Raw genomic sequence first — 15,950 nt, 5'->3', positions numbered from 1 at the left:
TCCATCTCGCCTGTCCGATACAGTTGTAACGCCTTACATGCCAATTCAAGACCCTCCTTACCCCCTAGGAGTCATATAAATGGCGGTGGAAGCAGATTCAATAATAACTTTCAAAAGGGAATTAGATAAATACTTGAAGGGGGAAAGGGCAGGGGAGTGGGACTAATTGGATGGCTCTTTCAAAGAGCCAGCACAGGCACGATGGGCCGAACGGCCTCCTTCCGTGCTGTACGATTCTATGAAATGGAAGTTCTTTCTGTACCAATTCTCGATCAAGTTGGAAAAGACTGTACAAATTCCATCACAGAGACATCTGGAGTAAATTTTAGGATTTAACAATCTGGCAGGGAATTTAAAAACACATGGATGGCAAAATGATGGCCGTGTGTTGTGTACCTTGAGCTCCATAGCCCAATTCCCTATCTGTGCTTCCCAATACGTGAAGCTCTCTGCCGGGATGGCTAAATTGTAAAATTGACCTGTTCTTGATGAATGTGAGTCTATTTTTTTCACGTGTATCGGGTAGAATTGGTCTGGATCGTTGCACTACTCTGCAATTGTCTGACCGCTAATCATGTAATATTGTCAGCTATTTGGTGCTGAGTGGGTAAAATGAGCTAACCAGAGCTTGAGGGATTCCCAAACAAATGACAGCTTATTCTTGATCTGGTCTCCGTTTACAAAAAAAAAATGTAGTGGTGCTGAGAAGGGGAAACAGTGAGCCACCATGACCACATTGACTGGTTTATATTCATAAAAGAAACTCGTTTTCCTGTGGAACAAAGCTTAACTCATTTCCTCACTGGTAGAGGATGCCAGTCTTCCGTTCATGGAGCAATGCGAGAGCTTAGATTGTTTAAAAATTAAAACTTTTTTTTCCATCTGGTGGATACTTCATTACTGGGTGGGATATCTAACTCTGTCTCTTTCTTTCTCTTTCTCTCTCTCTCCCTCCCTCTCTCTACCTCGCTTTCTTCCACTCTTTCTCTGGCCTTTCTCTGCTCCTCCTTCTCTCTCTCTCTCTTTCTACCACTGTGTGTCTTTATCTCTTTCTGTGTCTCTCGGACTCTGCCTCTCTCTGCCTCTTTCTCTCTGCCACTGTGTCTCTGCTCCTCTTTCTCTTTCTCTCTCTGCTCCTCTTTCTCTTTTTCTCTCTCTCTACCACTGTGTCTTTCTCTCTTTGTATCTCTCAGACTCTCTTTCTCTCTCTGCCTCTTTCTCTCTGCCTCTCTATCTCTCTCTCTCTGCTCCTCTTTCTCTTTCTCTCTCTCTCTCTCTTTCTGTGTCTCTCAAACTCTGTCTCTCTCTCTGTCTCTGTCTTTCTTTCTGCCCCTCATGATCTCTCTCCTTCTATTCTCTCTCTTACTTTATGTCTCTCCTTCTCTCTTTCTGTGCTTCTCTGCCCCTCTCTCTCTCTCCCCAGTGTGCACCAGCCTTATTTGATGCTTCAGGCAATACCATGGGTAAGTTTGCTGTGCAAGGTAGGTAAAGGCACTTCCCACTCTAGTATTAAATTATGTATAAAGATTTTGGGTTCAATCCCCATTTTGTTTTGAGTTGCCTGATCTTAGTATGGGTGACAGTAAAGGGATGCTACAATTGGCCTCAATATCCCCAGCCAGAGAAGGAAAGAAAAATCAGTGAGGGATCCCCCTCTTGATCGCAATCCAGTGGCCCTGGCTGGAAAGTGGATTCCAGCTATGGACAGGATCAGACTTGATCGTGATGCCCTCTACAGTAAAATTGTCTAACAATACACGTTGTTAAGGTTCACACAAATAGAACGGCAACACTGGCTGTCATTGCCTGTGGAACTGTATCACAGCAAGGAATCAAGATCTTCAGCCTTAAAATGCCTAGGCCCGAAGCTCTGGAATTCCCTCCCTAAACCTCTCCACCACTCTACCCCTTTAAGACGCTCCTTAAAACCTACCTCTTTGACCAAGCTTTTGGTCACCTGTCCTAATATCTCCTTTTGTGGCTCGGTGTCAAATTTTGTTTGATAATCGCTCCCGTGAAGCTACTTTAATACTAACGTGGTCCTGTAACAGTTCATCAATATCTGCCAGGTGTAACAGTGAGTGATTCCTACCGTTCCCATTCGCCTAAGCATTTATAAGAACATAAGAACATAAGAAATAGGAGCAGGAGTAGGCCAATCGGCCCCTCGAGCCTGCTCCGCCATTCAATAAGATCATGGCTGATCTGATCCTAACCTCAAATCTAAATTCATGTCCAATTTCCTGCCCGCTCCCCGTAACCCCTAATTCCCTTTAATTCTAGGAAACTGTCTATTAACACTATTGCCACATACGACTCTTATCGGGGAGTCCATTTTTGTATATGAGGAAAACTTCCTAATATCAGCCCTAAGTTTGCCTTCATTCTAGTTTGAACCTGTGCCGTCCATCTCCTACTCATGCAATTTAGTTTGCAACCATTTACCTCTCCTCATCTTACATACGCCTATAAGATCGCTGCTCCGATGCCTGCATTCAACTCTGAGAAGCCTTTGAAAACCTAAAGATCACAGGGAGGAAGGAATGGCCGAGGAGGGAGGGTTTCAAAGGTACCTATGCACAGAAACCTGGAAGGAAAGGTGGTGGCCTCCTTTATCCGGTCGGTAATACTCTCTCCACAATTACAGATGCCAGTTTTTTTGTTTCTTTTTCTTTTAAAGAGCGAACAATCCTGGAATGCAGTGGAATTGAGATCTCACTGATACCATGGCAACATTCTTGAGCAATGTTGAAGGTGTTCCATTGTTCAGCAGAGTAATCTTGCAACACAGAAATTTCATAGAGGCAATTTGAGGGTATCCAGCTTGTCACCAGTGGTTGAATTTTGCTATAATTTTCTGTAGTAACTATGTTTTTTTTTTGAATTGTTTCAAAGCTACGCTTTAAATTACATTTTCAATCTGTCAGAAATATCGTTATTATTATGACAGCAACTGTACAGAGTTTCATGAAGTTTCTGTCTTGGAAAAATGATTCAGCCTATTTAAACCTAATGGGAAAATATATTCCAGGTTAGTCAGGAGTGACCACATTTCAATGCATAAGTTTTTGCAATGCAAAGTTTAAATGGCTGAATGCTTTCCAAATATTTCAACACGCAGCCACAGGAATTTTATTTTTACAATAACTGCGCCAATTTTAAGATATTAAAGGAATTTTTTTTTAAAAATTAGGAGGTGCTGACTCATTCTGGGCTGCACCGTCACCGGTGCCACTCACCCGAGTTGGCCGTTGCTCGTGCGCCAGCTCAGACAGTAAGGGGCAGAGACCGTGCGGGTGTGCTGCCAGTCCGGCGCGCCCTCGCCAGACACGGGCAGGGGCCGGGGAATTTGGGCTGCGGCGTTGTGGCCCGCCCCCCCCTCTCCCAACTACCCTCGCTTGTGTCTCACAAGGTCACGCACCAGCAGCCCAGCCTTGCCACTTCTGCCCTTAAGTGTCAGCAGGCTTTCTGACCAGGGGACGGGGACGGGGACGGGGACGGGGGGGGGGAGTCGGACATCAAACCCACTTTTGTTTAATCAGGTTAATGGCTGTGGCAAAATAACAGACAAAGGAATCTTACCAGCCTGCATTTAGCAGCAAGAGCAACTTACAGAGTGACGTCTCACCTTACTACTACCAGCGCAACAACAACAACAACAGCAACAGCAGCAACAACAACAACAACTTGCATTTATATGGCACTCTTAACATAGTAAAAAGGTCCCAAGGCGCTCCACAGGAGCGTTATCAAAGCAGAATTTGACGCAGAGCCACATAAGGAGATAACGGGCCTGACCTTGCTGGAGTGGGGCTTCACACGGCGTGTGCCGTTAGTTGGACTATTTCCCGCTTCCTTCAGCTCGAAAATATTTGCGCCGCAATTTGCCGGAAGTGCGAGCTGATAAGAGCGAGGGCAATGGGGGAACCTTAGTGAACGACGGTCTATCTCCTGAACTAATGAGATTTAAAGATTGAGAAAGGAACAGAGGAACGACGGAGAAGGAGGGGTGAATTCGAGTCAAATCAGGTACAGAAAGAGAAATAAAGAGGGGGAAAGAAAGAGTAAGGAAAAGATTAAAAATTTGAAATTTTTAAAATCTCTAGCGAGCTCTAACATGCAGGAATGAGATTGGATAGTTTAAATCGTTCCCTTTCTGGGCCATAGAGGTTGATTGGCATTGCATTAACAATTATCACATCATTAAAAGGGTATTTAAGCTATTAATTATGAGCCCTAACTATCTGCGGCGAGTTTGATGGGCAATTAATGTGCAAATCCATCTAGTTCTTAAAAGTAACGGGGAGGTTAAGAGTGAGATGCTGTTTGTGCGTAAATGGTCCAGCAAGTTCTGAAGATTCACAACTCAGGCCATATCTCCTAATCCCCTGAAGTAGCAGGCCTATTTGTACATTGATAACGGCGTGCACCATTAACACGCTGTTACTTTTCCAGCAAGATTCAGCCCATTAGGACAGGTGATCAAAAGCTTGGTCAAAGAAGTAGGTTTTAAGGAGCATCTTAAAGCAAGAGAGAGAGGTAGAGAAGTGCAGAGGTTTAAGGAGGGAATTCCAGAGTTTAGGGCCTAGACACCTGAAGGAACGGCCACCAATGGAGCGGCGAAGGAAATCGGGGATGTGCAAGAAGCCAGAATTCGAGGAACGGGCTGGAGGAGGTTAGGGAGGAGCGAGGCCATGGAGGGATTTGAAAACAAGCATGAGAATTTTTAATTTGAGGCTTTGCTGGCCTGGGATCCAATGTAGATCAGGGAGCCCAGGGGTGATGGGTGAACGGGACTTGGTGTGAGTTAGGATACGGGCAGCAGAGTTTTGGATGAGCTGAAGATTACGGAGGGTGGAAGATGGGTTACCAGCCTGGAGAGCATTGAAATAGTCGAGTCTGGAGGTAACAAAAGCATGGACGAGGGTTTCAGCAGCAGATGGGCTGAGGCAGGGATGGAGACGGGAGATATTACGGAGGTGGAAGTAAGCGGTCTTGGTGATGGAGAGAATATCAGGTCGGAAGGTCAGCTCAGGGTCAAATAGGATACCGAGGTTGCGAACAGTCGGGTTCAGCCTCAGACAGTGGCCAGGGACAATTGACCTTATGAGCAGTGGCTCAGACATTGACCTTAAGGGACTGTAGACATCGAGCAGGGTGGGGAAAGGCCCATCTCTGTCCATAAGCACTTTCCGGCAAGGGTCACAGGATCTCAATCAGGAGCACAAAACCAGGCTGATAACCACCCACCGTTCCCCCCCCCCCCGCCCCCCCGCACAGCTCCCTAAGACAGTGTCGCTGAGCTGAATTGTCGCACCTTTCCTGCCAGAACTGGCTGAGATCGGATAACTCAGCAAAGACCAGGAGTTAAACCTGAACCATTCTGCTCTGCGTGGCTGCGTTGCGCAGTGTTGTTACAAACTCAGCCATCAAATGAATCACACAATTACATTTTTTAATCTAGAGATGATGTTTGTTTTAGTTCATTTGGCTTTTCTGAATTTAGTTAAGCCAAATGGGCCTGATCTTGCTGGAGTGGGGCGTCTCACGGCATGGACCGTTAGTTAGACTGTTTCCTGCACCCTTCAGCTCAAACATTTTTTTGCGCCCTAGTTTGCTGGAAGTGCGAGCTGATAACGTCGCAGCGAGGGCAACAGGGCATCTGGGACCTGAGTGAACGGTGGGACCAACAGTCTATCTCCTTAACCATTGAGATTTAAGGATTGAGAAATAAACAGCGGAACGACTGAGAACGAGGGTGAATTAGAGTGAAATCAGGTACAGAAAGAGAAATAAAGAGAGGGAAAGAAAGATTGGACTAAGAAAGAAGAGACAGAAAGGAAAAGTAAGAAAAAAAATTTAAAATTTAAAATTTGACATTTTTAAAATCTCCAACGATAATTCACTATTTGAAGGAATGAGACTCCACAGTTTAAATTGTTCCCTTTCTGGACCAGAGAGGTTGATTGGTAGTCATTAACAATTAGCGCATCGTTAAAAGGGTACTTACACTCTTAACTTCTGTGGCGAGTTCAATGGGCAATTAATGTGCAAATCCAGCAAGTTCTTAAAAAAATAACGGGGCGGTTGAGGGCAAGATGCCGTTTGTGCGAAACAAATGGCAGAGGGGCATAAATCGACCAGCAGGTTCTGGAGATTTGCAACTCACTGCGTATCTCTTCATCCCCTGAATCTGCTGGCCGATTTGCACATTAATGGCGGCATGCGTCGTTAACACTCTGTTATTTTTTTTCAGCAAGTTCCCGCCCATTATGTCCCACCTAGTCCTTAGCAGGAGGAGGTCTAATACCTTCTCGTAGCAGAGCGGGGTGGTGTGGGTCTAGTCGCTGAAGTAGCGGTCGCCAATGGCAAGAACATATCGCTGGAGGAGATTGCTGAGGTAGGGTGGGGCTGGGGCCATGGAGGGATTGGAAAGCGAGGACAAGTCAATTCACTAGGTCAGGGAGATCCAATAGACCTCGACAGGAATGGTAGCAGTGTGGACCTTGGTACAAGTGCAGCTGACAAGAGGATGGAAGCGTTAGAGATGGAGCAGCATAAAATAATAGTCCTCTTAAGTACGTACTCCAGATAATTCCATGGCAATAGCAGAATACCAGCTCCACAGCAAAGGGAAGTGCTTCGGTCTTTATTTTTAAGCTGAATTTGAGAAACCGTTAACGAAGGTGGCTTGTTAGTGATAATAGAAATGAAGTTGCAAGATGTTACCAAAATAATTACTCATTTTATTCACGGAATGTGAATACTAAATCAATATGTAAATTACTAACTAAAATAAATGTATTTGCTTCCAGAACTTGCATTAATAAAAGGTAATAGATAATTTACTGAGCTGGTGCTCACAAAGGCAGAATTGTAGATGGTAAATCATTTTTTAATTATTCATATCTAATTGTCATTGTGTCGGTAAAACATAATCATTATTTAAATGTTTAGAATGCTGCTAAAGAACTTTTATTATGGCACTAAAATTATAAAATACATTATGGATTTAATATTTACTGGACAATTACTGTAGTATATTAAGTTTAAAATAGGAACATTGTAATTGTTGATTTCATGGGCTTGTCATATTTCAATTTGCGCCTTCTATTTAATTCTTTACATTTTCTCCATAATTTAAATGTGGCTCATTCACTGACTTATTCCTTCATTTTCCTTCTAAAATGTTGCCCTCCTTTTTTTTTTAAAATGCTGTGAATTTTGCGCTCATCAAAGTGAGGGATGTTAGTGTTGGGGGAATGGAACACTTCTCAGTTCAGGCAACCTTGGCTCAGTATCTAGCACTCCCAGGTCAAGGCAGTTAGAAGCAAAGCAAAGCTTCCTTTGCTCTGCCCCAACAATACCTCAGCTCCAAAGACACAACAGCACCCGCCCCGCCACCCCCCCCCCCCCCCCACAATGCACCATCTACAGATTAGGAGTTTGTCCGCATCTCACATCGAGCATTTTGTGTCAATTTTATGCTAATTAGTGCAAAATTAGGGTCAATTTTGTGCTGTGGGCTCCAATGCACTGGAAACAAGCTGGGGGGCGGGGTGGGGGGGGGGGGGGTGGGGAGGGGGAAGAAAGAACTTGCATTTATGTAGCACCTTTCAAAACCTCTGGACGTCCCAAAGCGCTTTACAGCCAATTAAGTACTTTTTCAAGTGTAGTGACTGTTGTAATATAGGAAACCAAATTGTGCACAGCCAGGTCTCACAAACAACAATGAGATAATGACCAGATAATCTGTTTTTAGTGATGTTGGTTGAGGGATAAATATTGGCCAGGACACCGGGGAGAACTCCCCTGCTCTTCTTCAAAATAGTGTCATGGGATCTTTTACATCCACCTGAGAGGGCAGACTATGATTCTAGGTATCCAAGCACTGCTCTGCATCTTCTTTCCTGCATGTTGCTGCTGTTAGCATTGAAAGAGCTGGATGAGCTAGCCTAGGTGTCTCTCCATGACGATCATTAATGCTGCTCCGTACAGGTCAATGGATAGTGAGTTTAAAAGGTTAGACTGGACTCCCTCTCAGTTGCTGCTTGGCACTGCAATAGAGCACAACATTGTGCTCGATTGCCCTTCATCTACAGATTAGGAGACAGCTGGTGAAATGCATCCATAGGTAGTGAGAGTTCTTTTGCTAGTTTTCCCTTCTTTTCCTGAGGCTCTAGTCCAAACCATTCTAGGTATCTTTCCACGAGCATTAGCCATTCTCCACTTCATCACTGGAGGGCCCATTGATTACGCGTGAGCTTAGACAGTGACTGCTAGCAGCTATTCATGGAATCATAGAATGATACAGCACAGAAGAAGGCCGTTCGGCCCATCATGCCTGTGTGGGCTCTTTGAAAGCGCTATCCAATTAGGCCCCACTCCCCTGCTCTTTCCCCATAGCCCTGCAAAGTTTCCCCTTCAAGTATTTATCCAATTCCCTTTTGAAAGTTATTATTGAACCTGCTTCCACCACCCTTTCAGGCAGTGCATTCCCGATCATAACAACTGGAAGTTTTTTTCCTCATGTCGTCTCTGGTTCTTTTGCCAGTTATCTTAAATCTGTGTCCTCTGGTTACCGGCCCTTCTGCCACTGGAAATAGTTCCTCCTTATTTATTCTATCAAGATTCTTCTACTAAATCTCCCCTACTCTGCTCTAAGGAGAACACCCCAGATTCCCTAATCTCTCCATGTAACTGAAGTCCTTCTGTCGAAACTTAACACTACACCAATGCACTAACACACTCAGACCAGTATCACAAAGGGAAAAGTTTTACTTTAATTGACTTGTATACAAGGGAAGCTGTATTCTGAACAACGGTCAGAATAACCTCTTCACTGAACAAAGGAAAACATTTCACATTTATACAGTTTAATTAGCAATGCCACCTGTCATAGAATATGGGCGTACATGTACATTCTTTATTGGTTCAGATAGTTGGTCAATCAAGTAGTGAGCCTGCCTCCTCTGGACATCCATAGCTCATTCCTGTTTTGGCACGTAGGCCTCGTAGGCCTGAGAACATTATCCTCCCTAAATTCCAAAGCTGGCTTATCAGTAGGGCTGAAGTCAGTCTCAAGGCCACATGGCCTCTCAAGAAACTGTATTCTCATTATATTTTATAGTCAGCAATACCCTTATCTGCTCGGGGTGGGGGGGGGGCAGACAGTACAAAGCACCTGTACAGCCAACTTAATTAACAACATACCAAGGCTTAAACGTAATTGCACAATTGTGTCTTTCTGTGTGTGTGCTGTAGCTACCCCATTATGGGAGCCAAGGAGTTAACATTGGTCAAATATCCATCAAGCATTTCTTCTTTAATATAGTCAAGTAACTGTTCATGCATTTCCACATTAACATGGTCAAGTATCTCTTTATGCATTTCTACACTTCATCCCTGGTATTATTCTAGTAATTCTCCTTTGCACCCTCTCTAAGGCTTTAACATCCTTCCTAAATTGTGGTGCCCAGAATTGAACACAATACTCCAACTGGGGCCCAACCAGTGTTTTATAAAGGTTTAGCATAACTTCCTTGCTTTTGTACTCTATGTCTCTATTTATACTTGAATTTATGTAGCGCCTTTCATGTCTTCAGGATGTCCCAAAGCACTTTACAGCCAATAAAGTACTTCATGATTTTGAACCCCCATCACAGCCGAGCCTGATCATGTCCTCACCCAACCTTGCCATTGGGCAGAAAGGATTAGAAGGCTATGCAAACAGGATTAGATGAAGTAGGGAGGGAAGAGGTTTGTGTGGAACATAAACACCGACATAGACCTGTTGGGCCAAATGGCCTGTTTCTGTGCTGCAAATTCTACGCAATTCTATGCAAGCTCCACACATTCTTGCTGTCCAGCAAGAGGTCACTGGACACCAACCAGACAGATCCCACCTCCCTCTATAGCCCAGGGGCACTAAGATCAATTGTAGCCTCCACAACTGCTGTTCCATAACCCACAGGATTTCAGAGAAAATGTAAATAAAACTGCAGAGATTTCCAGTAAACACTTTCTTGAGCTTCCAACTCCATATCTTCTCCGTCATAAAGACCACCTACTTCCACCTCCATGACATCGCCCCCACCACTACCTCAGCAGAAGTACTTTTTTGAAGTGTAGTCACTGTTGTAATGTAGGAAACGCAGCAGGCAATTTTTGCACAGCAAGGTCCCACAAACAGCAATGTGATAATGGTCAAATCTTTTTTTAGTGGTGATGGTGAAGGGATAAATATTGGCCAGGACACCGGGGACAACTCCCCTGCTCTTCTTCGAAATAGTGCTGTGGGATCTTTTACGTCCACCGACGAGGCAGACGGGGCCTCGGTTTAAAGTCTCCTCCGAAAGACAATGCGGCACTCCCTCAGTACGGCGCCAGAGTGTCCGCTTAGATTTTGTGCTCAAGTCCCTTCCGACTTGGAGGCGAGAGTGCTACCTCTGAGCCAAGACTGAGAAAGGAAATTAGGAAGGTGAGATATCTCTTTAATGAGCTTTCGACTGCAGATTTTGGCTTTTCAGGGAAAAGATTGCATTACTTGTAGTGAATATTTTTCTAAACATGTTTCCAATTTCACCACACGAAGCACAAAGTCCAGATCCGCGCCTCCCACCCACCCTCCCCCGATCCTCCATCCTCACCCTCTGCTTTTGGTTTAGATTTTTTTTCACTGAATTTATTAGAGATATTTTAAATTTTCATTTCCTCAAGAAACTTCTACTTACTTTTAGTAAGTTCCTTCAATTGTGGTATAATGACATAAGTTAACCTTTTTCATCCTACACCTTTCCTTGAGTTTCACTTTTTATTTACAAACATCCCATTTATTCATTGCTCATTCTCCAGTTTGAAATGCTGACCTTTGCATGATATTTTCGTGATATTTAGATCATCACTTACCTTTTTGTAATTTCAATTCACACCAATCTCTCCTTTCCATGTATATTTTTTCTTAAAATAATTAAGATATCTCTTCTGACCTGGGTCTGCATTTTGTTTTAAGAAGCAATTTATCTTTTTTTTTTGTGCTTTGACATGTTTCTTTAATTGCAAACTTGGTATTTTAATCTGAATTAATTCCCTTTTAGATCCCTAAATGCTCGCTAGGATGTCAGAATGCCCCGCAAGTCTCAAGACCTCATCAGCTTTGCCTGCATTCTGAAACACTGGATTCCATTCCGCTTCAGTCAATCCGTGTTTTACTGTTGTCCTGACTTTTTGGCACTCCTTCTCTCGCTCAAGTCCTGCCTGTCCGAATCACTCGTGTGCCGACCTGCACCAATCTGCGGGCCAGGTCTGGTACAGTTGCAACCGAGTACGTTTTGTTGATGAATGCGTGAAATGACTGCGCCCTTCTATCCCCCCGTTAATGCATTGCCACGCGTATCCTCATATTTTCCTAGTTGTGCACCTGCAATAGCTTCGCGAGAAAATGTAAATGTTAAGGTTTTAAGAAGAGAGGCCTGATGATTCCCCTGGGGGAAACTTAAATGGCTCATTTCACTCACATAAAGATAAAGTGGAACTGTTTTTTTCAGTGAACTTTTTTTAGGGAAGAGGATGGGGAGGGGGTGTGGGGAAGAAGTCAATTAAACCCACGTGCTCTGAAATTCCTTGGGGTTCTCGCAGTCTCCCGTTGTGACGCAGGCAGGAAATTGGCAGAACCCCAGGCTCACCAGCATCCTACCCCCACCTTCGCCCCGCTACCCCCAAAGCAATCCTCTTAAGCTTTACATAAAATTGTTAAACCAAAGCCCAACCCATTGTTCTTGGCACAAATATGTGCCAGGTACATCATTAAATAAATTTAAAACAGAAATCGACAGTTTCCTAGAAGTAAAGGGAATTAGGGGTTACGGGGAGCGGGCAGGAAATTGGACATGAATTTAGATTTGAGGTTAGGACCAGATCAGCCATGATCTTATTGAATGGCGGAGCAGGCTCGAGGGGCCGATTGGCCTACTCCTGCTCCTATTTCGTATGTTCTTTTATGTAAAGTCAGAGCATCTAGGACCAGGATTGGCCATTCAAGGTAAATGTTTTTTTACTTTCCTTATGGGGTCCGAAGGAGCAGGAGTGCTTCTCCGGGCCCCACAAGTAAACAACATCAACTTGCATTTATGTAACGCCCTTAAGGTAGTAAAACATCAGAAGGCGCTTCACAGGAGCGTAAATCAGACAAAATTTGACTCAGAGCCACATAAGGAGATATTAGGACAGGTGACCAAAAGCTTGGTCAAAGAGGTAGGTTTTAAGGCACGTCTTAATGGAGGAGAGAGGTAGAGAGAGGAAGGGAATTCCAGGGGCTAGGCAGCTGAAGGCACGGCCACCAATGGTGGAGTGATTAAAATCGGGGATTTGCAAGCAGACCGAATTGGAGGAGTGCAGAGGTCTCGGAGGGTTGTAGGGCTGGAGGAGGTTACAGAGATAGGGAGAGGCGAGTCAGGGGTGATGGGTGAGCGGGGGCTTGGTGCGAGTTAGAATACGGACAGCAGAGTTTTGGATAAGCTCACGTTTATGGAGGGTGCAAGGTTGGCCAGGAGAGAATTGGAATAGTCAAGTCTAGCGGTAACAAAGCACGGAAGACCCTGGCGGAACCCCCTTTACCCACACCTGCCTGCCTGCCTGCCAGCGGGCGGTCATGGGCCTGTTTACAACAGGATAGCCACCGCTTCTCGACCCACTCCCTGCCCGTTCCGGGTAGGAAGTGGACCTTTGGCATTTCAATGAGGCCTGGGAGTTAAAGTAGCTGGGGCCTGTATTTTGCCACAGTGGGCTGTCCACTCCTCCACCGGCCGGCCCGGAGTTCAAATCAGGACCTTTCACCCCGTCAATCTGGGCTGGATTTGACCCTGGAGGTGAGGCATCAAGGAAAATGAACACTTACAGCAGGAAAGCAGGTGGCAAACCCGCCACTCCCAATTCCTACAGCTAATGTCGACCGGTGCTGAGTTTGGTCTCACCAGCAACCTAACTCCACCTCCCCCCACCCCCTGCCCCTAAAGCAATCCTCTTAAGCTTTACACAAAATTGCTGAAACAAAGCCCGCCCCCACCCCCAGTGCCTGCACCCTGGCTCTCTGAAGATCACTGACTGAGACACAGCTGAGCCCCACCCCCCGCCCCACTACCGTCGCCTCACCTAACACATGACAGCATCTTCAGTAATTCCATCTGCCAGGCCTCAAATACAGCAGCTAGTGCCAGACGCATGCCCCAGAAAAGAGCGAATGCACCAGTCTGCCTATTGCTCTTTGTATTTGTGTCCAAACACAGCAAAATAAAGGTAGCCTGGTTACGATCAAACTTATCCGTCAGTTCTGATGACATACCATGATTAATCTATGATTTTCCCAAAAACGTTGTCATGAAAAATTACAGTGCTAATCGTATCCCAAGGCTCCTCATCAGGTACCCTCTTTTTTTTGGAAAGCTCACTCCCTTTCGATCCAGGCTGTGGTCTGTTTGACATGAGAGGGGACTCAATTTTCCAGACTTCCCAGCAGGAAGCAGCGCTCTCATTTCAGGAAATCTTCAATGCCTGTGTTTTTCAACCCATGAAGATGATAAACAGAAAATCACAGCTGTGATTCCCCAGGATGTACCTCCTGCAGGCACCGTTTACCACTGGCAGCAACCAGGTCGTGCAGTAATCCCTCTTTTTCTACATCTCTGTTTTTCTTGGTCTGTTTTCCTGGTCTTGTGCTCTCTCTCTCTCTCTCTCTCCTAAATACATGTAGCTACCAGGTATTAAGAAAAGGTGGCAGTGTGAGGCCTGAGACAAGGGGTCAAATTTAACCTAACTCGCCAGGTGGGAAACCTACAGGATCGGGTGAACCACTGGTTTTAGACTCCACCCAATATTAATCTCTGTTGACTTCAATGGAGCGTAAAATCGGGTGGGATGTAAAACCAGCATTGCACCCGACTCTGTCAGATTCCCACCCGGTGAGTTAGGTTAAAATTGACCCCTTGTCTCAGGCCTCACACTGCCACCTTTTCTTAACACCTGGTTAAAATTGACCTCTGTTTCAGGGCAAAGTGCAGCTACTGTAACAAAGCTGTACCTTTGTTTATGGATAAGGTGTTAAACCAGAGCCTTGTCTGTATGGCCTTGTGGACTTTAAAGAACCTATGGCAATATTCGAAGAGAGCAGAAAGTTCTCCCAGTATCTTGGCCAACATTTCTTCCCTCAGCCAACACTAACGAAACAGATTATCTGGTTTGTGGGACTTTGCTGTATACAAATTGGCTGTCGCGTTTGCCTACAAAAGCTTCAGTGACTATACTTCATTGACCCCAAAGCGCTTTGAGATGTCCTGAGGACATGAAAGACGCTGTAAAAATGCAAGTTCTTGCTAGTGACTTAAGGCAGTGTGTATAAGACAGAAGTATTTATTTGATTCAAGTTTGCCTTGCTTAACCTAAGCTGGCCGAAACTCGCCGCATTTTGAGATGAAACCCTGAGTGACGAGTTACTTTACATGCATCTTAATAAACTGCTTTTGCTTTCAGCTAACTAGCACTCCATTCTAGCTCGGTAACAAAAAGAAAATGGGTCAAGGTCTGACGTGGACCAGGGATACTATGGGGACAGCATATAATCATGACCCCCTGCTACAAACTATTCAAATGACCCCCTAGAGAATTTGACTACATGCTAATAATGGAAGTCCTGCTCAGCCAGTCTCTACAGACACGAGAGTCATGATTTTTTTTTTTGTTTAAGCAGTGATACATGGTACAAAAATAATTTGGCCACAACAAACACATTTATCTTATTGACATTTTTGCAGCGGTGCTGGGTTTGGTGGTTAGTCATTGTAGACAGAGCTGGACAATGCAATTCATATGGTTGTCGCATCTCAAGTGGTACCAGAGCTATTTTGTTCTAATATCAGAGTTGCATGGGCTCGTAAAAGTACGTCAGGCATCGTTTCTCTTATAGGCCGGGTGATTAAAGGCACTAAGCCATAAAATACAGAAGGTCCAAAGGTTTGAATCTTAGTTTGTGCTGAGTTAGGTGATCCCACCCTGAGTACCCTTGGGCTATGAAGGGTAGAATCATAGAAAGGTTACAGCACGGAAGGAGGCCATTCGGCCCATCGCGTCCGCACCGGCTCTATGCAAGAGCAATCCAGCTAGTCCCACTCCCCCGCCCTATCCCCCGCAGCCCTGCAAATTTTTTCCTTTCAAGTACTTATCCAGTTCCCTTTTGAAGGCCGTGATTGAATCTGCCTCCACCACCCCCTCGGGCAGTGCATTCCAGATTCTAACCACTCGCTGTGTAAAAAAGTTTTACCTTGTGTCACCTTTTGGTTCTTTTGCCAATCACCTTAAATCTATGTCCTCTGGTTCTTGACCCTTCCGCCAACGGAAACAGTTTCTCTCTATCCACTCTGTCCAGGCCCTTCGTGATTTTGAATACCTCTATCAAATCTCCTCGCAACCTTCTCTGTTTCAAGGAGAACAACCCCGTAAAATTGCGGTAAAAACCGACGTAGAAACACACGAAAATGACAGACAGGAAAAGACTAGCTGGTCCTTTGAGCCTGTTCCAGCTTTGAGCTGTGATATTCCCAACTCAGAATTAACTTGGGGTGTTATGATGTAGATGATGGTCAAGGCAGTAAGTACCCGAGCGATGGAGACCAGAGAGATCCAGGTTCGAGGGTTTGATCTCTGGTCTGTGCTGAGGTACCTGATATCATCCAGGGCAACAGTATGGTCACTATAGTTGGCCTCAGTATTTTTAGGAGAGGAAGGGGGAATTTAGCCACTGTTTCCACTCTTGATTGCTATCCAGTGACCCCTGCCGGAGTGTGTGGATGTATGATGATGACACGTGAGGACAGAAAGGACTTGGCTGTAGGCAAATAGCCTGTTGATGCTCACTTGAAAAATAATGATTCGGGCCATATATAAGACAGTACCCAGCACCC

The 15,950-nt window shown here is 45.0% G+C and overlaps 1 long non-coding RNA gene across 1 annotated transcript; it reads left to right on the top strand.

The window, feature by feature from the left end:
- The first annotated feature begins 1,339 nt into the window (after window positions 1-1,339).
- LOC137324954 (uncharacterized) lies at window positions 1,340-11,225 on the top strand. The gene is made up of 3 exons (XR_010963753.1): window positions 1,340-1,463; window positions 10,223-10,480; window positions 11,097-11,225. It is a non-coding gene; the product is annotated as an uncharacterized lncRNA (long non-coding RNA).
- The last annotated feature ends 4,725 nt before the right edge of the window (window positions 11,226-15,950 follow it).

The sequence above is a fragment of the Heptranchias perlo genome, chromosome 9 (genome assembly GCF_035084215.1).
Source record: "Heptranchias perlo isolate sHepPer1 chromosome 9, sHepPer1.hap1, whole genome shotgun sequence".
NCBI lineage: Eukaryota > Metazoa > Chordata > Chondrichthyes > Hexanchiformes > Hexanchidae > Heptranchias > Heptranchias perlo.
The sequence above is the reverse complement of the archived record's forward strand: the minus strand, read 5'-3'. Positions and strand labels throughout refer to the sequence as shown.